The sequence below is a fragment of the Bombus bifarius genome, unplaced genomic scaffold, assembly GCF_011952205.1.
Source record: "Bombus bifarius isolate JDL3187 unplaced genomic scaffold, Bbif_JDL3187 scf7180000008190, whole genome shotgun sequence".
Classification (NCBI taxonomy): domain Eukaryota; kingdom Metazoa; phylum Arthropoda; class Insecta; order Hymenoptera; family Apidae; genus Bombus; species Bombus bifarius.
In genome coordinates, this window is record NW_022884499.1 from 249,538 (window position 1) to 274,202 (window position 24,665).

Below are 24,665 nucleotides of genomic sequence, written 5' to 3' on the forward strand. Positions count from 1 at the left end.
ATGCACGTTGATAGTTGCATGACGGTGCCTTTTAAAAAACTTCGTTTCACATCAACCGAGACGGGAACGGCTCACGGCACCGCGGCTCTCGGCTCACGACGGTGCGCTGCCTTTTTCTTGTAAAAGACCGAGCTTCCGTTTTGTTCTTTGCTCAAGGTACGGGGCTAAGGGGGTTGTAAATGAGCGCGTAATAATAGCTCGAAGCTGTATTTGCGACGTGCGACCAAGTCTTTTCTTCGCACGAACGGGAACGGCAATGAAAGGAACGTTTCGACGGGAAAACGATGTTCGATGGGAACGATCGGTCCGCGAATACGCGCGCCTACCGAGCTTCGATTTTTCACTCGAAGGGTGGGCGAAGGATGCGCGTGAACTCACGTTGACGAGCTCGTTTGATCGAGATTGAAATCTACTGGATTGAATGTCTACTATATTTTATGTTGCGTGGGTTGCTGTGATCTAGGATGGATTTTTCGTTTGAGTCGTTCGATATTTTGAGTACAAAAAGGAATAAAAAATTATGAAAAATTGTTGACATTTGTTGGTACATGATTATGATATATTTCGCAATATTCTTTTATGTTACGAACTTTTCTTTATAATAATAATTTTTGTAATTTTGTAACCATTATGGAACATAATTTATTTAACAAATGTGATGAATATACTGTCCGGGTAACTGGTGGACAATGTGGACATATTACATTCAATGTAACACGGAGTAGAGTTTGTTTATGGTATTACGTCATTGATAAATATTATAGTTATCATATCATTATGGAATTATGATATCATATTATCAGAGGTTGTTATGGTATTATATGAAGTTTAAATTACAACATTCGAGATGTAAAGTTCCGAAATAGAACTTGAAACAATTTTCGTTACATTTGTTCAAAATTTGTCCATATATCTCTCTATTTAAATACAAAAAGTTGAAAACTTCTTATCGTTGAATTATAATAAGCAACTGATAATTTTAATAAATGACTAAGAGAAGTAATTAGCATTGTTGAAGTAAGAAATTGCCGTTTACCTTGAAAAATAGATAAATTTTCTTCATTTAAGGCTCGCTGGCTCGTTCACTTGTAAGCTACGAACTCTCGAACCACCCTTTCCTTGCATATATCACAGTGAAAGCGTAAAATTTAGTAAAGGTATATGCTGACGTTTCAATGTATGCATTTACGTGACAGTTTAGCGAAAGTGTCGAGAAGAATATAAGTGTCTACTATTTTTAGTAAATGTATTCATTTAGTAGACAATGAAATTGGTATGTGCATACATTAACTAGTAAGTAATTGACTATATATTTACGAAATTAATATCCCTTAATTGCTACGATAAAATATAAGTTTTGCTGCATTCCAATAAAGAAATTAGAAATAAAAGTCATCATAAAATAAATACAAGAATTTTTATTTCAAATTAGACATATCGAAATAAATATACATATTTAGGAATTACACGTAATAATTGCACAAAAAATGTTTCCCTCGTTGGATTAATATAAAAATTAAATCGGTTAATTATGTTATTGTAAAAAATTGCACTTAGCCTCAAATTTGTATATGATTTTTATTACCGTTATTATCTTACGTTTCAATATGTAAAAATTTAAACACGTTGACAAGATTCTATTATATTCTCAGACTACATTTGATTTGTAAACCCATTCCTAAACCAAGACTATCTTTAGCATTATGTATGTAATTAGAAAATGAGAAGGCCGCACCCAATTGAAGATTAGTATCGCGTGTTATTCGCGAACGAACATTGTAACAATACTTACATAGATATCATTTAATATCATTTAGAGTACTCTACGATAATACCGCAGCAGTTAAAAGATATACACGCCTATTCACTATGATGTACATGTATCAAATTCGAATCGCAACTAACTAATCTAAATTTCACTGTGTCATTACCCATAATTGTAGCAGCGATTCGATTAAAAAAAAACGTCGTAATACTAATCGTTATCATTTTTTACTTTTCAGGTAAGTTCCTTGTCCCTGTTTCACGTGCTTACATGAGAGTTTTCGAGAACCGTTTGGTGAGTACCTTCACGGAATTAACGAAATAGCACCGATACATCTCGTTAAAGTTTCCCGTAAGGCCGCGTGGTGTCATCGATGCTTTGCGTTGTAGCCCACACAGAGAAAAATGTATAATTCAGCGGAGCGGATAACAGTGTTACCAGTGATCGAAGTCACCTGGCAGTCCGGTCACGAATTTATTTCACAACTACATAACTTTCCTAACGCTTGGAACAGAGTAGCAAAACGAGGATTGCGATCTCGGGATTTGTTTGGAGTCCAAACATGCATACAATAGCGGTTGCTTCGTTAACGTCCAACAAAACGAAGTAATACATTTTTCTCGCTGTGAAAATCTCGTTCTATTCGTGACAATGAATCCACGTGAATTACCAGTGTGCCCTGTTGCTGACATTATAACCCAGATCCTACGTGAAAAAATAAGTTGAAAGTTTTTCTTCTTGTATGCTAATATTTGTACCTACGTTTGTGCTTATAGTATTGGATAATGGGGAACTTGTAGTAAAGCTGGCTACCGTTGTATCATCAATTTTATTATTTTTGAAATTGTTGAGAATGTTTATCATTACCCAATACATATATATGAACATAATTAACACGGTTAATTGTACTTAATATTTAAAGTCAGTTCTTCGTAAAAAAGAACTTCGTATAAAACTCTTTTATGTTTTTGATTTATATACGTAGAATTACCTTTTTTACCTCTTTACGAAATACTCTGTATAGTCGATATAAATAATTTCGACCTTTGACCCTTATGAAATGAAAATTAATAACCATACACAATATGCTATAAAACTTAACACCGATATCAGAGGATATATTAGCCGTAAAAAAAAAAAACTGAAAAAAATACCGCCCAGCTACCTTCAGTATCAGCTTCAATAAAAAGCAAGAAGGTACGTGATGTAAACGTATCTTGCAAGTTACGAAATCCAAGTACAAAGTCCACGGTACTGCTACGCGAGCCAAGAAAGAAAGACGAAAAGAACATAGATCTCGCCAACAAGAAAACACAATACAACGACTTACTACGTGACTAAAAACTATAGAGCAAAAAAGAAGAAGCTAGAAGGTGAAAGAGTTAGAAACAGAATGGTTTCGCGATGTTTAATAGCTGCGAAGAGGAAAATTTGAAATTTTGCATGAAGTCGCGTTCGACGACGCGTATTGCATGAGAGCGCACGCACACGTGCAACCAATGCGCCGCGCGGTATACTCTCACTGTCCTCGGGGACGTTGCTCGAGGACGAGGATAAATTTTCCTCTTTGCGCCGATATCAATGATTTCCCCTCTTCGCGGTGCAACGAGCGACCAGCAAGAAGCGGCGGTCTTTGCGTTCGCGAGCGTTGCAGGTTCGTGTTCGCGAATCGTTAAACTATTATATAATGCTCTCTCAAATTGTTCACTGGAACGCTGCGTATTTTCTGCAAGTAGCGTTTGAGCCGCCGCGCCGCCACATTGAGGACGATTTAGGTGTGGAAATTTTTTTGTTAAAAAAAGTGTTTACTGATTTTTTTCTAATTCTTTTTGTAGTAAGAACGTAACACGTATTTCTAAATCTTTTTAGAATTTTAGTAAATGATTATGAATATAGGGCGTGGGTTGAGTAAAATGTTAGAAGCTGGAGATATTAATCTCATTTTTTTTTTTTTTTTTTGGCATACAATGGACTTTTCTATGGCAGTTCTAGGGTAACAGGCCTAATCCTGACCCTAATCCTAACAGTAATAGAATCATTTTTGTTTTTGATTAGTTACTTGGATAACTTTGACCAAAATTAATAACATTTATTATAACGTGTACTTTCTTTTTTATGATATCTTTGTTTATAATTCTTTTCTGAAATACTCTGTTTTATTCTGCAGTTCTTTTTCTTATTTTAATTCAAGTATTATAAAGAAGAATTTGTTTCTCGATAAACTTCTTAATTAGTGTCAATATCGATTATCAAGTAAATTAGGTACTTTATCAGATAGACGATGTGATAACGACACTTTATTAGATAAATTTATGTACTTAATAATAGTTATAAAACTCATATCGTCGAAAAAGAAACGGTCTTTTAATATAATAAAATTAATTGTTACGCGTTGTCACGCTTGTTATTATATCACGTATTAAGCGTGGACGAGGCAGTTTGACCGATCAATAGCGAATATTCATTCGAATTCGTTCAACTTAATTCTTTTTACGGCCGTTGAAATGTCGCGTGTATCGTGTTCGCGCGTTCTGCGAATAATTCTCTCTTGGTTCTCACGCTGAACGGTTGTTTGTATTCGGAAATTGAAACTGACGAATGAAAAAGGTTTTTCTGTTTCGATTACTTATTTGTTTATTTAATGGAGCTTTTCAATTTTTGTTTCGTATTTTCTGAAATAATAAGTAATATTACAGAATGCATAACAATGTAAATGTTCATCTTTTCCTTAACAGAGATATTAATAGAAATTTCCTCTATTTCTCTAAAGATTCAAGAAAAATCTTCTAAACTACACACGAACCACAATAGAAAAAAAATTGTTTGACGAAGAAACTGATTAAATCGTTTAATTGTTCCATTAGTTTTAAACACTCTTAGTTAATATCCATGCATTTATGAAACGTCTAAGCCTCCTTTCAATACGATATAAATTTGTTACAATGAAATAAGTCTTCACATTGTGTTCCGCTATCAAAGTTACAAAAACTCTATAATATTGTTCAAGTGAGTTATCATTAAGATACATTTTTTTATACGCGTTTGCTACGACTTCATTTCATTACCGATTAATACCAACTCATTTTTATGCGAAGCACGACACTGCGCGATTCGTCATTCTTTCTACAAAATTTATATTACCTATTGCAAAGTTCAGCCTTCCTCTATACAAGTGCACAATTCATGGACACGTTTTATACAACTGGAAGGACGATAAACAGAACGATTCGGATGAACGTCGAATGATTAATAGATGTAATCGAATTTAACGAAGTGTAAAATATCGTGATATCGGAACGAAATTAATCCCGTTAGCACGGCACTTGGTATCATTGAACGTCTTGCGAAAATCCCCCCTGTATTCGTGCGCGATAAATCATCGTAATTTCGTGTTTTACGGCGGGCCGTTTCGCGTCGCCGCATTACGACGACTGGAGGCTGCGCGCGCAAATCAAAAGACATTACGTTGTCAATTGTAACTTATGTTAAATTATAAGCATCGCACGACGACGGTTTACACGCACTGGAGGCTTTGCCTGCGGGCGTAAAGGCAACACGCGGAGAAAGATCAAGGAACGATAAAATGCAAGTACGCTGTATTAAAGATTTGCGCAACGATCGCTGATCGTGCCATATAAGGTCGGCAAAAAATCTCGAGACCGTGTGTTAGATCGTAAAAGAACGAAATTTACAACGTGTAACGTTAAACGTACCGTTTGTTTGTTTATTACTTTTCTTTTATATCGTGAGAATTTTTATTGTACTCCGTCCGAAAGGAGAAAAGCAGGAGCTGTAAGCTGAATAAAACCATAATTATATAACGAATCATTTTATGAATGCTATATCATTTATTATAGAAATATACCTAATTAATAAGAACATGAGAAACACATGGAAGTTAATTCTTAAACAAAATTCGTTCTACACTCTGCATACATGTATTTCATAACATTTCATCGCGGACTACTACTTACTAAAGTACTTTTAAAACATTTACGAATTAGAAGAAGTGACGAACAAATACAATAAAAAGTACGTATAAAGGTTCGATCCTACGTAACGCTACATGAAAATATTCCCTGGAAATATGATTCATTGCCATGATGACATCACTATCGTAGAATATCTAAAATTTTTGCACAATACCCAACCAAAATACATTCACATTCTCATTTCATAATCACTCAATATTTTTACGCATTTCTGACATTCAAAACTCTTAATTAGTCATTCGTAATAAACAGACAGACTCAACTCTTATCCCTACAGTATTTCCGATCGTAAAACATCGAATAATGTTGTTGAATAGAAGCGAAAAGAGAAGCGAAAAGCGAAGTTCGCAGAATTTCGTGTCTATTTATGGAACATGTACACTATAATGACTAACGCGTAGACGCGTGCAGTTACGAATAGCTCAATTAGATCGTTCTACATTGTACAGCCGGGCGTAGTAGAGGAATCGCGTACGCACCGTGAACGTTATACACAGTGTACGTGAACTCGAGGCGTAGCCCGAGGTCTGCAACGGGTCTTTCGCGGGGCAAAAAATTCCTGGAAAAAATAAGGTGCAATCGCTCCGTGTGGCGAGCTAAATATTTTACGCAACGAGGGCACGGATAACTGTGATCAGCATAATTAGTTTCGCGGGTTGCGTTGGCTACGCGGCGCGTTGCCTCGTTGCATGCTTGTAAAAAGTCAATCCGAGAAAGGGAACATTATCATAATGTTATCATATCATACGTTAGGTTGCGAAACAAGCACGGAAGGGGCAAGTTCACCGAGTCGTTAGACGATGTAAAAATAGAATAGTATCAGGACCTCTTCAGTAAACAGAAGAGGAAAGAAAGAAAACGATGTTCGCGTATATTCCATTCGCAGTTCCCTACCATCAAGCGCAGATGGACTTGGTTGTCAAAGGAATATCGATTCGTTCGAGTTTAACGGTAAACAGAGTTCTAATGCTCGTATTTGGTGTATCAAGGAATGCAGGAGAGTTCCAAGCCTGATGTCGGCCGGCGGAACCGACGCACTCGAATTCGGTAACAAACCCCGGTATGTTTGAATTCGATATCGAGCAGAATCGATTCATTCAAATTCGAAGGCAAACAAACTCGCTAGAGAGCGAGACTGATGCACTTAAAGCTCGGCATGAAAAAAAATCGATAAGGTCGAATCGAGGAACAGACGAGACAACCCGTTTGTTCGATTCGCGCGATTCCGATTAAACTATATTTTTCAGGTAATTTTCAAAAGACTCGAAGATTTAAAATACGTGATTGCGTTTATTTCGAATATTTCTATTATATACACATAGATACTTTTACAAATACAGGCGAATAATGTGTACGAATTATAGATTGTTAACTCTAGTGTCAATCTTCGACATTGACTTTCACGCCTGCAACATACACTTATGTTCACAGCCTGTCCTTTAGTAGTCGGTATTTCCTGGTTAAAAGTTTCAAAAGTGTCTTTTTGAATAATGAGTTATACATGTCAATGGCTTCCTAATAATCTCCATCATAATCTTGATCATTGTGAGATTCAACGATATATGTAGTTATAAGAATACATCGTAACTTATTTTTATCGTTGTTACAATCTGGCAAATATGTCCCGTTTAATGTATCGAAATTACTGAATGTCCAAGATCAAATTATATCTCGAAGATCTGAAGTAAATGATGTCAATTGCATTCTGAAGATCTCTAATAATTTTATTGGTGTCAATTTAAGAACATTTAGAACTTTAGAAGATAAGATTTATTAATATATTACATCATCCCATTGGAGAGACAGAGATAATATTCAAAATAAAAATATTGAATGAAAAGTACTACAAGAAAATCAGGTTTATCTCATATTATAGGTACTTCTCTATAATCTGAAAGATTTATGTTATGTTATGAATTTATAAGCGTTTATGAATATAAACTACATCGTAGATATCTTAATATTTGAAGGCACGAATATTTTCCTATTAAAATTCAACGTTGGTCATACGGTTGTCAGACTAAATATCTTATCACTTGTATCGTGCGCCTTTTAACTCTTTTCGATTATTTTTATCTTACATATCATGAATATGCGACGTACGAATCTAAAAACATCTATCATAATAGCTACACGCATTAACATTATGTTAACCATGAAGCATCTTACAAGCGTAAAAACTTGAAATAGAAAGTCGTGGGTCAAATCAACCGAATTTCAAAATAGCCGAAAACCCATTTCAAAACTGGCTATTGTGTACAATCTATCTCGTGTGTACAAGTATTAGCCGTCGAATAAATTACAACGCACCGAATAAGAATGGAGTAATCGATTCGCAGAGGATACTCACTCGCGGGTTCGCCGATGGCGGTCATGGCGGCGGTTGTAACGACGCGACGCAACGGTGGAGAACGGAGAAGGCGCGAGAATGCGAAGGGAGAAAACCATCTGTCAAGTTAGTCGCCGCTTTCCCCGCCTGCGGCAGCCAAATCGTTTCCGGGCCCGGACCCGGGCCTACAGCCTCGTCGCCTCTTTTCTTCTTCGTCTTCTTCGTTCTTTTTTCTCCCCACTTCTTTTCTTCATCGGTGTAGTTTCTGTTCGTTTCACGTTACTCTCGCTTTGGCCGTATGCCGAACCTGGTCGATGCGAGTTCATTGGTTGCGCAACTCGCCAAAACCAGCATCTCGCCCCACGTGCTCGCTTCGCTTGAGTTTGATACTTTCGCATGGCAGCGGAGTCTTGTTCTGTTGTGTGGAGAACCGGTACTGTGTTCCATGATGAAGTTAACACTGGAATTACGGATCTTTGAGGTATACTTAAATGTTAAAGTGTCATAATGGAAATAAACGTATAATAATAGATAATAGACAATAAACAACGAGGGAAATAGATAGATCATAAATAATAATAAATAAAAAATAATAAATATCCACCTCTATTAAAGTCAATATCATTTTTCTTTAAGGTTTCTGCATCTATTTAGTAATTGTACAAAAAGGAAGAAAGTTATGATCGTAGGATCGTTAACATTTAAAACTGCTCAATATTAATCCTTCTTTGACATTTTTTAGTTTTATATTATTAAATGTAATATAAAGTATTTGAACAATTTTGTTTTTTAATAAGTATGAGATAGATATATAAAATTCGTTCGACGCTTAACATCCTAATGAGAATAAAGTCAATAAAATATCAGGGAGGTAAAATCTTAGATAATACAATAGATTCTGGTTTCAATTTTTTGCTACAAGAATCGTAGCTATTTTCTTTCCTTCTTCTACTACGCAATATAGTAGTCAAGATTTGGTTTCGTATATTTAGAATAAAATAGAGATGAAATTTTTGCACGAGAAAATATTATTCATAATGCTGTATTTTACACATCCATCGTATCTCATAAATTAGTATTACCTACAATTACTGAAAACATTTCTGGGAACTATTGAATTAAACAAGAAAACGAAGGGTTGATTTTATCGGGCTTGTCTTTCTCGAGACAAACCGGGTCCAAGAAAGAGAGCCACGTTACGTGAGGAAGATTACGTAATTGTTAATATCTTTTATTCGCAGGTACGAACGTACAGCAACCGATTATATGATAATTGCATGTTGTCCAATTGGACGTCAATAGGGAGCTGCAACGCAATTACGCGAAATAATATCTTGCTCGTGAGACTAAATTTTGCCGCGATGAGTTTCGAGCTCACGCGATCTTTAACAGCCTGAGAATGAAATCGATTTTACACAGAAGTAAACAAAATTAACCGTACACCTGCTGCGTATGATCCTCAACCCTGAGCATTCGAGTTAAAACTAATCAAATCTACATCGCCTCTTGAACCAATTTATCATTCTTTATTCAATGTATATCATCATCCAGTTATCAAAATAGCATCGAAAACCCAGGAAGAAAAGATCGTCTTTAGAAACCAACGAAATTAAAAAAACCTCTTTTTAGCTTTGTATCTTCTCTCGGTGCATCTGCGTGTCCCGAAACCAGCGGCCACCCTTAAATGGAACGAGCCGCGTGCTTTTCACTTTGTAACCGCCTTCATCACGGCGGAAATCTGCGTTTCAGCGAGGCCCAAAAGCGCATGAAACAGAAGAACCTGGACGAGGGAAGGGCAACAGTCGAATTCTCGACTCTGGTGCAGGTCGCGATGCATATATCGAGTGGACGACGTTTTAGCATCGACGACGATCTCCGAGTGAGACCAGCAGCAGAAGCGGCGACAGTAAAAGAGAAAGAGAAAAGGGTGGATAAGAGAGGGATGGCCAGAAGGTGGGAGGAAAAGGGAAAGAAAGAGAGAGACCCAGATTTCATTTTCGTTGATGAGCTTGGCATCGGTCCAACTCGACTAAATATATACTCCCTTTCTCTTCCTCTCTTTCTCTCTCTCGCGCTTCTACCCCTCTTCCCGCCACTTCCATCCCGGCCCGTACCCTTTTCTTTTTCATTTTCGTCGGGTTCTATGCAACCAGAAACTCGGTAGATCCGCGAGCGAATCTCTGCGACTTGAACCGTGCAAAATTATCTGTAATATTAATCCGATAATATTAAAATCATGATGTCTGTATATCCGTGAAACATAACCGGACACAATCCGTGAAAGAATTAAGTGGTTCGGTTACATGTTTCAATATTAGAAAATGGTAGAATGGTCAAAATCTGTGTAGATCTACCTAAATATTAGTAAGGTATCATTCTATAGATACCAGGAAATTTTACAAGTATAATTACTCATAAAATAAAAATTGAGAAGGGTTTACATTAGATGAAATTAAGTGTAAAGTTAAAAATGAATACATGGGATGGAGAAATTCAAGCGGAAATAGGATATTCTATGCAGAAGATAAAAGTCGATATTGATATAATATTAATATCCAGTAGTCCGTTAACAATAACAATTTTCACTGGTAGAGAGCGTAAATTGAGAATAATATTATGATTAAAGTGACTAATTCTACTTTTAAGATCTCTTAGAATTCACAAAACGATATCTGACACATCATTAACATTTTAAGTACCATAACCATCTACCCTCCTTCCAATGACCATATAAATACGTTTATGTGATTAATATTCCATCATCGGACCCATAAATTCATTGTTATTCAGATCTGAAACGTACAAATTCTCGTAACACGTTCACAGGAAGCTAAAATTCTCGCTAAAATTCCCAAATCGTGTAGCAGAATAGATGCGAGGTCAGAGAAATCGTCCAACATCCAAAGATTAGACACCATAAACCAAATCACCAAAACGAGAAAGCTAAAGGAAGGCAGAACAATCAGACAACAACTAAAGAAAAACTGGTCAAAAAAAAAAAACACAATGGATAGCCCAAAGACGGGTTGATCCTGTTGACGAGCGTGAATTCACCAGGCCTCGAGAAGAACGACAGTCAATGCTTACGATCGAACCCGTGTTCGTCGCATTTTAATTTATGACTCTGCTCCTTGTAAATTTCACCTCGCATCTTGTTACAGTGCCGAAACCGTGCAATGAACCTGCCTGTTCCAACGAGAAAGCTGCCTACGACAATGTCTCGATTCATTTCGCTGCGAGCAGGTACTGCAAATGGCAATGAATTTCAAAGCGGCGCGGCGGGGAATAGCGGGCGGAGACTTTCGTTTATGGTCCCCTATAGAGAGGAAAATCTCGTCAACCGCCCTACTTAATTAAAGAAACAAGTAAATCCAGCATCGGTAAATGGTAACCGATACGATCGCAACGTTGTTGCTATATGTATGTTGCTGGTAAAGGAATTTGGAAATGGTTTTTCTTTATTAGGGTGATCTACTACATTTTCTTTAACTTTGAAATTCACAGATAGTTTCTTTAAGACCCACAGTGATTATATACAATAATTTCCAAGTGCCCGATGCATATTCTTAACGACCCATTAGATTCATTATTCGAGATTTATAAAAATTATAATCTATGTTATTGTATCACAGTTATAATCTTATAGGCATATTACAAATATTTCTCCGCATTATATCAGTTTCCATTGCAACGGTCGGTGCACATGTTACGACAATGAAGCAGGTGAGGACTATGTTGGTGAAATTTTCAGATTCCCAAAAAAATGGCGATGAAGTCATCGAGTTTGGCGATACGTCGCTTTCACGAGCAAGCTGATTACGCGATCGCGCCATGTCCCTGCCGCGAAAACAATCCGGATCTCTGTGAGTGGAACGTCGATTGAAATCGTATAAAATATTTTTTTCTCTCTTAATTGGACATTGTACGATGGCATTGTTGCGCGATCGTGACCTCTAAAGAACGCGTTAATTGTCTCTCTTTCTCTAGCTCCACTCTTCCAAAGAAACCTCCAAAGATAATACATTAAAACCATCCTCGAAGTAATATATAAAATTCTACTCCAAAAGAAACAACTTTCAAGATCCATAAAAGTTTCACGAAAGTTTCATAAAGCTGATGCATACAGTGTCTCGAGGAGAAAGTAATTTCTGCGAAGACGCAGCTGCTTGAAAAAATTCGATTGTCGCGTACGCGGATCGATTGTCATTCGACGGAGGCTTCAACCGCGGGAAACGTAATAAAATTTTCGAGAAAACTCTGGTTCGAATGTCGCTTTGGTGAAAACGTCGCGCGAACGACGGGGAGCGATTGCGCGATCTTTCGCCGGCAATTCTACGAGCGGAGCTGCTCGTTTTCGGGTGACGACAGGAATTTCAATGGGCAGAGTTATATATCGGCGGGTGACGCGGCTAACGGTACATCCCTGCACGCTTTCAATGGTCTACCAACCTACCTACCTACCTACCTACCTACGTACCTATATATCGCTCATAGCGCCTAGGCCCGCATCGATCGCGCCTATATGCATAACGCGTACATACATACATACCTATCGATCGTTTCGTTTCGTCGCTCTCGTCATCTCTCTCGTCGCAACCCCTCTCTCGCTATCTCTTCGTTTTCTTCTGCTCTTCACCGGTAGTGCCATACCATCAGGCTTGTTTTCTCGAACGAGAGAAGGAGGAAAGTACGCTCTCCGGCTCTCTTTTTCTCCGCCTCCAACCTAGTCTAAGCCTTTGGCAACGCGAGACTTCTTTACCCCTCGATCATACTTTCGCCTCCTTTTTTCCCTTTCTGTTAATTTTTCGTCATTTTTCTTCTCCTCCTCCACCTCTTCTTCCTCCTCTTACTCTCTTTCGTTTCGTTTTCTTTTCTCCTCGCAGCCTAGCTTTGACTAAACCCTTGACTGGTTACCGAGTAAACCACGAGAGACGAAAAGCGAGAAAGGAGCTTCTCCGTTTGTCGAAATTGGGAGATCCTCCACAGCCGCTTCGAAAGAGCTCTAATTGTTCCGTCGGACTTTTTCGAAGTCGATCATATCGAGACTTTCGGCTATGTTTCAGTTGATTGAAAGGGGCGTTATTCTTTGTGCGAGCCGAGAGTCGTTCCCTCGCGATCCTCGTGACAGCTTGCTGCCTCCTTTGTCGACCGTGTCTTTTTGTATTCCGATTGTATCCGTAGCTTGCATCGTATTCGACGATTACGGATATGTTTCTAAGATTTCTCTTTTTAACGTTCTCAACTCGCTTCTTTCCTTTTCTTCCCAATTTTCATATTTCTCGAGGGAGTCTGTGAAACTAAGTTTCCTATGAAAATTTCTGGTCTTCCATTTGCTTAATTGATTCACGACGAGTGTACAGATCCATTAGCTGGCTGATAGCTTTTCTGTGGACAGTCAGGAACGTTGAAGATACGGGTCATTGACAGTGACCGCGTGTGAATAACTGTAATCCGCCGTTTCACCGTACACTGTAGAACCGGTAAACAGAATACACACGCCAGGGTCTCCGACCAAATTCGTTATCCACGGGAGCACTAGGCGACGCGAGTAGGAGGAGGAATTAAGCAAGCACGACGGGAGATGGAACTTTCTAACCATTTTATATAAGCCGAATCGACGTTATCGTTGCTGATAATCGTTACCTTCTGACAGACTGATCAACGCCGGATTTCGGATATTTACCTACCCCTTTGATATCTCTGCTCCATGCTCTTGTATTGCTTTCATATCATCTCATAAATTTTGGATTATCTCCCAATAAAAGATAATAAACTGTTTTATGAAGATATTAGTTTTTTCACTGAACCATCGAGAATATTGACCTTCACGCTTTATGATTTTGCTGACGACATAACACTTTCAATATCTGATAATTTGAACGACTATTTGATCGTTCCGTATCTTTTTGAATATGACTGCCTGTTTAACAAGTAAGCTGTATTTACCAATTGCTAGTGTAGTAAAGTTTCAGTCAAACGAAATATATTGTCCTCACTGCGAATTTCATCGGTCGTTCCTTTATAATAAACCCGCCATGCTCTTGTTAACAAACAATTAATAGGAAACGGTCAGAATTATACGGTTACGTTGTATTATAATATATATGCATAGATAGTATATAAATCACCCATTCGTTGATCATATCCAACGATAAATTAATGTTGCAGGATTTTAGATGGAACAAACTAAACCATTTTTAGATAATAATTAATGTATCCGCGATCTCGTTACTTTTTATACAAGCTATAAAAATCAATTTAACTTTGTCATGTTTTTGATTAAATAATGAAAGAAATATTTAGTGGTATTAGAAATGAAGCAGCTCTCATCGTATTTCAATTATTAACGACAGTTTCATAATTATATCACCCCAGAACTTAGAATTCTCAAATAATTCCGAAGAATAAAATTCCGCCATTTCATTACACTGTACCTAAATATATACAGGATATAGACATATTTTTTCTTTTCGAACGGTAAACCCAGCTCTCGGATAGCATGCACGCTATAGATTATAAAGACAAGTGGTTCAGGAGCACAATAAACGCATCTCCTCTTCCGTTTCCCGCGTAGCGGCCGCTGTAGCGGAAACCTTCTCTTGTTATTGAAAAATCATACGAAAAGCGATACGTCGTTCCGTGCGGGTGCGATGACTCGATTCGAGGATATTCCTTTATTTTTTTTTTATAATACTTTCCTCTCTGCGCCGAGTTCTCATTCATTCACGACGAGCACCTTTGCCTACGATCTCGATCGTGTAGGTAACCTTGTTAGTTCACTGAGTCTCTTTGCCTTCGCTGTACGTAATAATAGGAGTCCTTTTCTAGTTCGGTATTCGATCACTATAGATCAATCGATCTTCCCACGTACCTGTACGGAAATCTCTGTATAATGCGCAAAACGACAATGAGATCGACAGGAGGGTGGACGACCTAACGGTACGATATCGTGTGTCGGTCCGTTCGCAGTGATCGAACAATCATACGATTTCAATTTTTATAGTATACTGGACTGATTGTGTTACACTCCGCATGTGATGGACAGACCAATTTTTTATACGCTTTATTTTATTGAGTTTTCTACACGGTACAGTTTTTAACATTGTGGTTATGGAATTTCATGTAAGTATTTATTTTTTATAATATTATTTTCCCTTCCATCTAGATCTTGCAATTTTATGATATTCAGAGAACTTGAAGTATTTTTACTAGTATTTTATTCTTTTTATTTTTTTATTTCAGCACGAACTTCAATGGAATAATATTTAGTTAGCTTTAAAATGAAAATATAAAATCTTTTAAGAAGATTTAATTTATCCAAAATTCATGCAAAGCTAGTTTCTTAATTGTTAGATTGCAATTAACTTTCCACTAGACGAATATCAAGTCGAGAATAAAGTAAAAAAGAAATATATGTATACAAATTAATGGAAAGAAAATTTCGCGGATACGTGTATGTTCTACAAGCACGACAAGAAATAAAGAAGTGAAATATGCTTTTAAAGCGCGGTCGGGGGACAGAGAGTGGAGTCAAAGCAAGAGAGTCGAAGAGTAAAACGTAAAACGCGAAGAATAAGAGCTAGAGGTAAAAGACTTAAAAGAGCTAAAGAGTTCATAAGAAATAAAGTGCAAGAAGAGAATATAGACTCGGGAGTTTCGGTCGTGTCGCGATATACCTCGAGTATAGTTTTAAATTGGACACTTTTATTAAGAAAATTCTGTAGGAAAATAAAAAATACAATTCACGAGTTCATAAGACATGTTGGATTCAATATTTAACCCTTAACCTCGGCTCCGAGTGTACTTTACTTAATTGTATGATAAATTTCGTTTCCTTGAATCTTCCGGTATGATTCAACGTGTTTAAATAACATATTTTATCGCTTAAGAAGTTACAACGTTCGTGCAACAGCGGCATGTAATGTTGTAATAGAATCTCGTCCGTATCTTAGAGGAAAATTAAACGCGTTCGAATGATCTATCACGGCGATAATGTTCGTGGGACAATGAAGAATGTAATATCTACAAGCTGCTTGCTGTCACGGTTACTTTCCATTATTATGAAGTTCCACTGGAGTGATGGACACTATGCAATATCTCGAGCTCCACGCCCTTGCACGTTTTCCGCTACAGATGTCACATGATACGGGACATCAGGTCCGAAATAACACTGAATTTATAGCGGTACTGTCCATCACCCTGTGCCGCTGTTTGGAGCTTGTTTATTGCACACGAAGTGCATTTATGCTTTTAATAAAAACATTTTCATAGCGAAAAACTATGTCGGAAATTCAAGAGCTGTGGCTGTGCTACATTTATATTGTTATCGGTTTTGTATACTTGCCACTAGTACACTGTTATTAAAAGTTGTGCTTGGAACAGAGAATATCACAGAAAAAAGATGATTTTCGCGGAAAATCCAATAAAACATTTGTAGAATAAATAAAATAGATAAAAAATAAAATACAACGATCTGAATATTCGTTTGTGCGTTGCAAAAAAAGAAAAATATTATACTATGATCAAACAAATTTAACAATTTCGACGATTAAAACGGTAAATCCTTGTTCAGATTAGCCAAGTTGCTTTTTTTAAAGCCACCTGTGTTCAGTAATTTCAATTTATGCTTGAATATATATAAATCAAGTTATCTGTATCTTGAGGCAAAACAAGAAAACCAACTTCAACTAACGGATATCTAAAGTGACGCCAAAGAAGCTGATACTTTGTTGTTTGTAACTCAGATTGTACACAATTCACAATAAATTCAAATTGTGCTTCGTGTTCCAAGAAATAGTTGAAAGGACGTCAACTTCACTCGAAAACTGATAAAATTCAAATCTAGTAAATGACAGTAACGAGCAGCTTAAGTTCAAGCAACTTTCACTACGAAAATATTTGATATCATTTAACCACTTTCTACTCCTAGTGTTAACACGTGCAAAAAATAAATCGAATAAAAGATCCGAGATCGAGAGATCTGCTAAAACCCTAAAACTTCAACTTTCCCTAGATCACTGTATATCTTCCGTTTCACCTGCCTCGATGTAACGATATTTGACACTTACCGTTCAATGGCTGGCACACCTGGAACGAAACAAAGAAGAAACCCAACAAACGCAATCGGCAAAGAGCCGAAGATTTAAGAAAATGAAAGAAAAAAACCGAGAAAGAACCGCGAAGATCCTGTTTTACTTGCTTCCTTTTATTCGGAGGCTTCAGTATTCACGCGGTGCCACGTGAATCTTTCATCGTTGAACATACGAAGAAACAGGTACCGTTCCGCGTAATGTTCCACGGGCGTAAAAGAACGACTGGTTCACCGCTCCTTTGCATTCTCGTCGGTGTGGTTGCACGCCCGGTTCCGCGTTCGCGAGTTAATTCAGATCGTGCGGCCGAACAACAGCCGGGCTTCTTTGTATTCGACGCAGCCTCTGGACTCCTGATTAGGGTTAACGGTGGTAGCCAGTCGATGGGTGTACCTTCCTTGTCGTGTATACATAACGCCTATAGGCGTCATCCCTGCCGATCGATCCCTCGTGAGATCGATCGTCTCGTGGTAAGTGCGTGCGCCGCTCGTAGTACATGCCTCTCGTTCGTCACAGGAAAATCGGACAACTTTCCGCGAAAGCCCTCAAAAATTTAAATGAATACCTTATCAAGAGGGTAGAAAGATGAAAGTAGGAAGTTGGAATGGGAGTTGTCGCTTGGCAATCACCTGCTTGGTATTTCGGATCAACGTTCGCTGTGGGAGGATGAAAATGAAATGTCAATGGGGATGGTTCTCGACTGAGGATGATTATGGTAATTAAATTCGTTATCGTATAGATTTGAATTTAAACGAGTAATTTTTTGGTTAATCAAGCCTGTTTATAACGATGGAATGATGGAGTGATGAAAGAACGTTCGTTCGAGGTAAGCTTGATCCTAGGCTAATGTCTGTCTATGAGCGACTGAAAAAACGTTGTAATTATGTCAGCAAATGATGTAGAAAGAAGCTGAAACGCGGTATACTCTTCTATGGTTATATTTACTGCGAGCCGTAGGACATTTGCATTTGTGGCTGAATACCCTGGGCTCTTCCACTTTCTACCGTCATTTTTCAGCTTTCTTTCTTCCGTATTAAAGAGCCAACGTCTCCATAAAAAAGGGGCGAGAAGAGGGAAGCACAAGAAAGAAAAAGAGGAAGAGGATGCAAAGAAAGAATACGTCGGGAGCGTTTACATTCGTCCGAAGTTAACTTCATGCTAAATTATAATTCTGAAAAAGTATGGCCGAGGTATGTCCTCGTTGCATGCTACGCCAAGCAATTTTATTCGTTCCCTTTTTTTCGCTCCTTCTTCCGCTACTCTCCGCTCAACCTCCTATCTGCCTTTTTCTAGAGGGACGAACTTGTATAATATTCAAGCTGAACTTTCCTATTTATCGTACATTCGTCCATCATAATTGAGCCACTGCCTTCCCTTTTCGTTTCTCTCGGAGTTAACGGGGAGCAACTTCTTGCATCGCCGCCGGTAATTTGCGGAATAGGAAAGAAATTTCATTCTTTCATGGCCCTCCGATGTCAATAGAAACTTTATGAAAATTCAATTTTCCTCCGATCTTGCGATTCTTCTTTGTTAGAATAAAAAGGATAGATCCGTTAAAAGTCTTTAAATATTATTTCTTTAAGAAGATCCCTTAAAGACACGATATCAATCAATCTGATTTAAGTCGCAAAGTTTTATCGGTTCGATGCGAAACGAATAATGAGAATACGAAGAGGGTGCGAGTCCCCTTTGTTATAAGAAACAGGATAGATCCATTGAGACAAATTCGATGTCTTTCTTAAAGACACGATATTTAGAATGCAATTAAGAAAATGTTACTTAAAGAAAGGTACGCTTCATATTTTAATTCTAAAGAGTACTTTGCTTCGAATAGTTTGTACATTTTTGTTTGTACATTTAAATTTCCCATAAATATATAAATATTCGCAACCTAATGCCAATTATCAATCTGTTTTGTTTAAGTTAGAAAGTTTTATCTATTCGATGCAAAACAAATAATGGTAACCTAAAGTAGATATAATTACTCTTTATTCCTAAAAAGGTTTAATGTACCGGTTAAAGAGTTGATGTCAGTCAATCTGATTTAAACCAAAAAGTTTTATCGGTTCGTTGCAAAATAAATAGTGGTAACCTAAAGAGGGTGAGTGACCTACCCGAACGTGACCCTGTTTCCCTGAGTTTCTCTCCTTTCCACTTTTTTTTTCTCTATACGCTGTAGCACGATCTCGTGGAGGCTCTTTAGTTTCCTGTTCCTTTCCTCCCTTTTTAACGGTTTCTTCCTTTTACATGCGAGTTACCCTTCCCCTAGTCTATTCGTTTCCTGCGGAACGGGCCATTTTGTTTCGTTTTCCGTTTTGTCTGGAATTTCGCGAGCCCTCAGCCGCCTCTCTGCTCCCTTGAAAATTTGGTTTTCTTCTTTTATTAATATCAATGTTTCAGTATGCAAAGGCGAATCTTTCGTCTACCACTTTGGGGATGAGCTTTTCCTCCTCGCCCCCGTAAAGTGGCGCGTTCCTTCCCAATGAATGGTTGATTCTGTGTGACGAGTAAGTTTCGCGAGCGAAAACCAGAGGGAGAACTTTTTTACATTGACCAGGACGAGTGGCGACGCTTTCAGCGGAGATTCAATGACGTCGTGGTAAAACGAGGATGCTTTTCAACTGTATAAAATTGCACATGAACGTAAATATTTCACCTCCAACGCGGAAATGGAGTGCAGAAATGCTGCGCGTAATAAAGTTCATTGTTAAATAGCAGTAGTTGATTTTAAAACGTTTGATGAATCAAGATAATAAGAACGGAAGCACGAAATAGTTCAATGTGAATTTATCCAACGTATTATATTTCATAACATACAAAATGTTAATTATTTAGTATGGCTTGTTCATACATTTATACTAATATATGATGTATAAAATATAATTCATTCTATGCAATGTAATGTATAATACATTTCAGTTAGATAATAACATACAATGATACACTTTCATAATTCTCCTTGTTTTTTGTAAGTACCTGGTGTTTGATTCTTAAGTTGTTCTCTCCTTATTTTTCACTCTTCGACATGCGCTTCTCCTATCGTACAAGTTTCCGCACTCGTATATTCTTCTCGATCTGCTTACGACGTTGCTCCACTTGTTTCCCTTTAAACGTGCCACCTCTTTCTAAAGCTTCTTCCGTGTTGGATATATCTCCGAAGAATTTTTTATAGGATAAGCTGCGATATTCTTCACCGTCGGTAATCCGTTCCTTCTTATTTTATTAACGCCTACGAAAGAAGTAAAGAAATTTTTCTTTATATTTTTTCGGTGATGCGACTTCCACCGTGAGCTTCTCCCGTTGCATTCCTCTCCAAGACTTCGCAATGTGCAAGGGTAATAAATTAAACGCTCGCCGTGAGAGCAAATTAATTTCCTTCCGGAAATCTCTAGGAACGAGAGAAGTTCCGGCTCTGCAGCGACGACAGCTTCCTAGCTCGTGACATCACCCTGATGATGAAAACGTAATGAGCGCGAACTATTGTTAGAAAAAAAAAGACGAAGAAATAAGAGAGACCAGCCTATCTCAACCTGCTTCTCCCCTTTGAGAATCCTCCCTTTCTTTTGTGATCGCATGGTACTTTATATTTACGGGCACGACGAAATGCATCTCGTTTCTTCGTACACTCTGTCGATGCTTCCCTCGTTCACCCCCTTCTTTTGAAGCTCTTTTGAACTCCTAAGTATCCACACTTCCATTGTACCTCTATCCCTATTCCACTCTCTCCGTTTTCACTTTCTCTTCCTCCGCCCCCAAACCCGAAAAAACAAAAAAAGAGAAAGATTCTTAAAACCGCCTGCATTAGACGAAAAAGTCCATTTCAAATGGAGTTGGCGAAACCGCATCTTCAACCCCCGGACGTGGTGACGCGCGGCGATTTTCACAAAGGACGGCTGCGCTACCACGCTTTTTCCTCTCTCGCGCTACGCAGACCTCGAAAACTCCGACGATCACATGGAGGAAAAAGCAGGCCAGGGGGACGACCTACGCCAACCCTTTCCTGTTTACAACAATCACTCGACTCGCGAGTGTTGTGTCCGCGACCGGTCAGGAACCACCCTCCGCGTCTCTACCGTGTATTTTTTCCACCGTTTCAACCCCCTTGGTCTGTCTTAAGGGACAGATAGCCGCATACACACATAGAGTTCCTCGGTTAGTTCGCCCCTCCGGCACTCTGCTGGATCTGCTCGCCTTGCTAACTCTCTCTTTTCTCGTCTCTCTTTCTCTCACCCTCCTCGTCCCTTTCGATTCTCCCTCCTCCCTCCACGTAATCTCCCTATCGCGTCCCACCACCCCACTCCCGTACCCTCTCTGTCGAGCCCTCCTCACTGCCTCTCTGCGCTCACGCTTTCCCTCTCTTTCTCTCTCGCTCCCTTCGTAGTCAGTCGGAGGGAGAGACACGCTAGGACCGAGCGAGAGGGCGATAGTGTCACGGTGGGGCTGGCTCTCTCCGGTCTTGCGCGGCGCGCACCAGTCAACCCGGAGCCACGGTAGCGCAAGTACTGTGTTCGTCACGTTCAAGGGACAGTTACATCAGCAACGGCACGGCTCTTTTACCGGTCTTTAAATAACGTTCGTGTGCAAAGTGTGAGCTTCGCGTTGCGACCGATGTAACGACACGCGGCCAGATCGTCCCGATCGTTGGAGAACGTGTAACGGGCAGTTTTTTTTACATATGCGGTAATATTGTACGATCGAATCGAGTGCTTTAAGTCGTCGTGCCTACGCATGTATACACATGCATACATAGATATAGTAGAGATTATTGGATTGAAAAAAAAAATAAAGAATCTTATATATACATATAAATGTATATGTATATATAAAAATAATCTAACACGAGGGGAAAAAGGGTAAGGGGGTTGAAGATCCGCGAGTGGTGAGTGACAGGGGATATACGTACGTTGGACGACAGTAAGAGGGTTCAAGCGGAAATCGGCCGTGGATCGTGGAGAACCGATGGCACGCGAGACTACGGAGTCATCCCCTTTATCGGCTCGGTTCGATCGCGCTCTCAGCGATCCTCGTGCGTGGAAAGTCGCAGGGATGGGGTCGTGACTGTCCGCGAGTGTCAGTCGACGCCCCGGTCGCAACACGACGACCGTCGACAGTCGGTCAGAGGGAAGAAAGATCGCTGGCAGATCCTCTTTGAAAGCATAACGAACGATTTAGCCCCGTTATCGGACACACTGGGACTCGCCGCGAGTGGCGGCTGGCAAGAGGGGGAAAAAAAAGATATCGACGTTTCTCGGCGCGGAGAGTACTCTCACCCCCTCGTGTGGCGAACGTTCCTCAGCGAGAAGCGTGTGCAGCTACAGCCGTGTGTGCACCGTGGTCCCCGGTATCCATGGCCGGTTCACCAGTGAAAGTGAACGATGCGTCGAGACCACCGGCCTCGACACACACGCAGCTATTGTGACAGGGTTGCATTTCTGTGATAAGAGAGGATCGCTATCGCCAACCTGGTGATTTTTGGATCGACCAAAGGTATCGTGCACTCCCTGGTTGACGTCTCGGAGGGCAACTTACGCAGAAGTGGTGGGTTTCACGATTTTACGTGTTTATTGTATATCAACTCGTCGTTTCGCTCGGTTCTGATATAATCGTGGTAGACGGACACATTATTTTGTACCTTGTCGTATTACATCTGATTTTCCCGACCTAGTATATAGGATAAACGTAAGGGGAGGTTCGTGGTTCGTTCGGAAATTTTTCGTGGTATTTGGGGCACGGCGATCGAGATGCAAGTGACGTTTTCGATCGTATTTTTAGCATCGATTACATTCACCAGCTAACGATCGGAGAAGCTCTCGATAGTCGTGCTTGTGTGTCGACATTGCGTGATCTCTACCGTTTCCACTTGTTTACCGTGCCATTTGTCAGTTTCTACTGATTGAGTTCCTCCGTTTCGAAAGAAACCACGATTTAAATTGGAAACTCTCCCTTTTTTAGCATTTTCCATTCGACCTTTCCTTCCTCATTCCTTCTCTCAATTCTTTTCCTTTTCTCTTTTTATACCTCATTTTATACGAATATTATTTATTTTCTCCCGAACGCTCGACGCTCCTTTCATGCGACTGTGAATGTTCCCCTGTTTTCTCGTCCTATCTTTCTCTGGCTCGCGATGTGCCTCCTCGTTCGCAAGTGTTTCGCTCTTTCTCGCTCTTCGCCGCTGTCTTTCCCTCCCCCCGTCCCGCCTACACTCCCATTTACCTCCCGGTTATGGATATTATTAAGTAATACCTACGTTGCGCGCGCGGCGATACGCTCGCGGCCGATCGGTTGTGTGCGTGCATGCATGCGTGCGCGCGACGCCGCTGCGTGCAGTGTACTTACTTACTCGCGCGTATGCATGCGCGTTGGCATCGCACGCAGGCGAACGGGAAAGCGCGGGTTCTCATCTCGATTTTCGTCGCTGACACGCACCAAGTTGCGCGCAATACACGCTACCTTTCCTTTTGTTTTGCGCGCCCCGAATACGATCTTTGGGGACGGAAGTACCGTTAACCGGAAGTCGAAACAGTTGCACTGTGAATTTTCTTCTCTGGGCTGGTTTCCAGGACTAGTTTTGAGAAACTGAGGATTTTAGGATTTTTCGAAAACCCGTCAGTATATTTAGCAGTGATATTCCTAAATATTATGGTTAAGACGATTCACTGATTATTTCGTATTGATTTATGCTGGTTTTTAGGGATTTTTGGGAGTGACAGGTTTTAAAGGTTTTGGAAGACTTGTCAGGGTGTTTTGAAATAATATCCTTGAATATTGTCATTACGATGACCTATTGATTATGTAAAGAAATTGAGAACGTTTGAGAGAATTTAAATATTAAATATAATAATATTTATATTATAAATATTAAATATTTCAAAATATGTTATTGGATATAAAGTATTCTGGTGTCCTTCTTTAGTTCACATTTCATCGTTGTCTAATTTGTCCGTTTTTAACTGTTGCTAACTGGGATCGTTTTTCTATAACTACGAAATTAGAAACAAGTAAAGATATATAATAATAAGATTTTATTTTATTAAGTATGTTGGTTTTACTCTTTGCAAATGTAAATGCGATGTAATTTATTCGTAACAGAAATGATATGACACGTTGAAAAATACGATATCTCTAAATAGAGAAATCATTATTTCTGAATGATTAGGTGTTTGAGTTAATTCGTCTTTCCAGCTATAAGATCTTCCGATGTAAGTTACAACAAATTTCGTTCGTATAATTGAGCGTAAAGCATAGTGATTTTCTTCTATCTTTCGACGATTCTTAAAGAATTTTGTTGCGTGAATTATAAAAAGTAATTATGGTAGAATGACACAAAGTTGCGAATTTATTCGCAAATGTCTGAAGATAATTGAGCGTAAAACATTGTGGTTCTTTTCCTCTGGTCTCTATCAGTGTTTTTAAGTGGCATTTGGTGGTTTCTTAAACGTTTCTATTATATGTTTTACAAGAAATTACGTCCGTTTAGATATTGTTAAAAT

At 39.0% G+C, this 24,665-nt stretch overlaps 1 protein-coding gene and 1 long non-coding RNA gene across 8 annotated transcripts in view; both read left to right on the top strand.

Annotated features, from left to right (window-relative positions):
* Nucleotides 1–24,665, top strand: part of LOC117209695 (probable nuclear hormone receptor HR3) — a 113,760-nt gene that overhangs the window by 14,338 nt on the left and 74,757 nt on the right. The gene's annotated exons all lie outside the window — the stretch shown is intronic.
* LOC117209698 lies at nucleotides 1,026–3,707 on the top strand. Of its 2 annotated transcripts, none has more exons than XR_004487965.1 (3): nucleotides 1,026–1,293; nucleotides 2,004–2,059; nucleotides 2,155–3,707. It is a non-coding gene; the product is annotated as an uncharacterized LOC117209698 (long non-coding RNA). The 2 variants fall into 2 exon arrangements; XR_004487966.1 differs by having other exon boundaries at nucleotides 1,026–1,273.